Raw genomic sequence first — 4163 nt, 5'->3', positions numbered from 1 at the left:
GAAAACTTTAAATGTTAAATATGCCAAAATCCTGAGCTGAAAAGGCCAGGATTCATGCTTAATTATAGTTGATTTAAATTTTCTCTCTCAAGCATACTTTTCTTCTTTAAACTGGAGACAACATGATCTACTGATCTAGAAGACTTGGGTCCTGCTCCTGCTTTTATTACTGACTTGCTGTGTAAACCTAAACAAATCACTGTCAGAGTTTCATCTTCAGGATGGGAATAACAGGCCAAGAATCCAGTGCTTTGAATTCAATGCCTTCCCTGTGGTCTGTCCATAAAGCCCAAATATCTCACGGAGTTTGTCTTCACTAATTGCATCTGCTCTGTCAATTTTGTTACCCAAGATAAAAATTGGCACATTGAATATTGTTTTGTCAGTCATTAAAGCATTAAGTTCAAGTTTGGATTCCATGAGGCGAGGATGATCTGTACAATCCACCAGAAAGACAATCCCATTAATTGCTGGGAGATAATTTTTCCAAACCCAACGTGCTTCCTCATGCCCACCAAGGTCAAAAGTTGTAAGTCATTCCAGAGCAATTGTCAGCTCTTCTGATGTCGGATGTAATGTTGGAACATGTTGGCCCAATCTGTCATCTTTGAGCATGTGTAGAAGAGTGGTTTTGCCTGCATTGTCCAAACCAAGAATACAAGTTTCCCAGATTTCTTGTAGAGTCCTAGGAACTGGAGCACACTGCTGAAGCCATTGTAGATCCACTCAAAGATGAAAGACATTATTAATGCTTACAGGCTCCTCCGGCGGCAGCAGCGGGCAGCTTCGACCCTCCTCTGAGCACACAGCCCAGCAGCACCCGGGACGGCCAGCTACTCTGTAACTCTGTCATTTTTAAGTTGAGGAAGATGAAGCTCAGAGAGGTAAAGTGGCTTGTTGAGGGTCACATGAATAGATAAGGATAGATCAAAATAAGAACTCAATCTTGATTTACTCACTGCCCAGGGTCTCCCTCTCCCCTATAGCAAGGAGAAGTAAGGACTATCAGTAGGAAGAGAAGTAAGAACTATCAGTCCAACCTGAAAAAAATTATTACACCTCCAAGGCAAATATAAATGCTGGGAAGAAAGGGAGAAAGTGCAAATCTTCTTCCAGGAGTCCTTTGTTAGCTCAATTTGTAGCCGGTTATGTAAATGACGAGGCCATGCAAAAGAATAGGTCATGAGTTTCTTGTGGATTAAGCATGGTAATGCTGTATGCCCTGGAAGGAAAATGATACTTTGCACTTGTATAATACCTTTCATCAATCCAACAATAATAAATAAGACTTTGTACTTTCAGCCAAATATTGCAAAGTACTTAATAAATATTTAACTCAGAATCCTCAGAACAACAAAAAAGGAAAACTTTAGACAGAAGAGAACACCTCTCATCCTGATGATTCAATAGGGAATCTAAAGTCAGAATAAATGAGTCTACAAGTAGCTGAGGACACACTGGCAGGGGTCCTGACATGGGGAGACATTCAGAACACTGTCTGAGGTGACCTAGATAGGGGGTTCTGGAAAAGGGCAGAGGAGGGCTAGAAAAGCCCATACTCCCTCTCCCAGCCCAGTGAATCCGTGAAGCATTCAAAAGAGGTTTGGTTCTGGGTCTATAAAGGTTCTTTGAAGTCTCTTCAAAGGTTGGCATATCCCTAAAAGAGTTCATTAAAGCCATGTAACCCTTCACAAAATTTTAGTTGACATCTAAAATACTTCATATCTTTAAATAATTGCAAAGTTTGTAATTTCCAGCCTATTAATAGTAGAGGTATTTTAAAATAAACTATTGCAATACCCTTTTTTAAATATCCAATTGAATCTAAAATCCAAGCAATCTGATATCCATCATTATCCATTTAAAAAAATATATAGCCCGGGTCAGTGGTTGAGTGTTGACCTATGATCCAGGAGATCATGGTTTGATTCCCTGTCAGGGCACATGCCCAAGTTGCAGGCTGGATCCCCAGGGTGGGGAGTGCAGGAGGCAGTCAATGGTTCTCTCTCATCATTCATCTCTCTCTCTCTCTCTCTCTCGCTTTCTCCCTTCCTCTCTGAAATTGATAATACAAATATTTTTTAAAATCTATATCTGAACAATTTCTTCAACAGTCAGAAGTTTTACATCATTCCCTTTTCTCCTTAAGCTGGTATTTTTATCCCACTTCTACATACTTTTATCCTAAATACTATATTGTTGTGATCAAAAATATTCTTATTCATTCTGCAATAAAAATGTTTATAAATTAAAATTTTTAATTTCCTGTATTTTTGTTAGGCTAAGCTGTAGTAACAAATAGACCCAAACGTGTAATGGCTCAACACAATCAAAGTGTCTTTCTTTTTTTCTTTTTCTTTTTATTTATTTACTTATTTTTTTGCTCTAAACTGTTTTTTTTTATTTTTTTATTGATTAAGTCATTACATATGTGTCCTTATCCCTGAAAGAGCGAGGGCTACACCCTCCATCTTGCCCCGAATCCTCCATTTTGGGCAGCAGCCATGTGCTCAGCAAGGAGCTTCTTCCTGGAAGTCCAAACCTCTGCTAGCCACACCTAGGATTTCTTTAAACTAACCAATGATAATCAAGGGAAGTGCGTGCCATAGATACGACCACATCCTGTGTAACAAGACACCGACTTGCGCCTGGCCAATCGACAGGGCCCACAGTCCTCTCTCCTCTCCTTACTCCAACCCCCCTATAAAACCCCTCTCCCCACAGGGCTGGCTCTCTCTCTCTCTCTCTCTCTCTCTCTCTCTTTTTTGGCAGGGCCCACAGTCCTCTCTCCTCCCCTTACTCCAACCCCCCTATAAAACCCCTCTTCCCACAGGGCTAGCTCTCTCTCATCTCGCCGCTGCGTCGGTAAGGAGGCTGGGGGAGCCAAGCCCGGGCTTGAATAAAGACTCTTATGCTTTTGCATCGGACACGGCTGGCTCCCTGGTGTGGTTTCTTGGGGATCCTGAAATCTGGGCATAACAATCCCCATGTTACTTCCTATTCCCCCCACTCATGCCCTCACCCCCCTGTTGTCCGTGTCCATTGGTTAGGCCTATATGCTTGCATATAAGTCCTTTGGTTGATCTCTCCCCCTTACCCCCACCCTCCCCTACCTTCCCTCCAAGGCCCAACAGTCCAATCAATGCCTCTCCATCTCTGGATCTGTCCTTCTTCATTGGTTTATGTTGTTCATTATATTCCACAAATGAGTGAGATCATGTGGTATTTATCCTTCTCTGACTGGCTTATTTCACTTAGCATAATGCTCTCTAGTTCCATCCATGGTGTGGCAAATGGTAAGAGTTCCTTTTTCTTCTTCCTCTTCTTAAAGAATACCTTTCAGCATTTCATATAATGCTGGTTTGGTGGTGATGAACTCCTTTAGCTTTTTCTTATCTGTGAAGCTCTTTATCTGACCTTCAATTCTGAATGATAGCTTTGCTGGATAAAGTAATCTTGGTTGTAGGTTCTTGCTATTCATCACTTTGAATATTTCTTGCCACTCCCTTCTGGCCTGCAAAGTTTCTGTTGAGAAATCAGCTGACAGTCGTATGGGTACTCCCTTATAGGTAACTGACTTTTTTTCTCTTGCTGCTTTTAAGATTCTCTCTTTGTCTTTTGCTCTTGGCATTTTAATTATGATGTGTCTTGGTGTGGTCCTCTTTGGATTCCTTTTGTTTGGGGTTCTCTGCGCTTCCTGGACTTGGAAGTCTATTTCTTTCACCAGGTAGGGGAAGTTTTCTGTCATTATTTCTTCAAATAGGTTTTCAATATCTTGCCCTCTCTCTTCTTCTGGTACCCCTATAATTCTGATGTTGGTACGCTTGAAGTTGTCCCAGAGGCTCCTTACACTATCTTCGTATTTTTGGATTCTTTTTTCATTTTGCTTTTCCGGTTGGGTGTTTTTTGCTTCTTCGTATTTCAAATCTTTGACCTGATTCTTGCGATCATCTGGTCTGCTGTTGGGAGTCTGTATAATATTCTTTATTTCAGTCAGTGTATGCTTAATTTATAGTTGGTCCTTTTTCGTCTCCTCGAGGGTCTCACTGGATTTCTTGAGGGTCTCACTAAATGTATTGGCTGTTTCTAGAAAATTCTTGAAAAACCTAAAAAGTGTGGTTTTGAACTCTATATCCAACAGTTTGCTTTCCTCCAATTCTGTC

At 41.0% G+C, this 4163-nt stretch overlaps 1 pseudogene; it reads right to left on the bottom strand.

Moving 5' to 3' along the window:
• Positions 1-216: 216 nt before the first annotated feature.
• On the bottom strand, positions 217-833 carry LOC102252575 (annotated as a pseudogene).
• Positions 834-4163: the final 3330 nt, after the last annotated feature.

This window comes from Myotis brandtii, unplaced genomic scaffold, assembly GCF_000412655.1.
Source record: "Myotis brandtii unplaced genomic scaffold, ASM41265v1 scaffold179, whole genome shotgun sequence".
Taxonomy (NCBI): Eukaryota; Metazoa; Chordata; class Mammalia; order Chiroptera; family Vespertilionidae; genus Myotis; species Myotis brandtii.
Note: the sequence above shows the minus strand (reverse complement) of the source record. Positions and strands in the feature narration are given on the sequence as shown.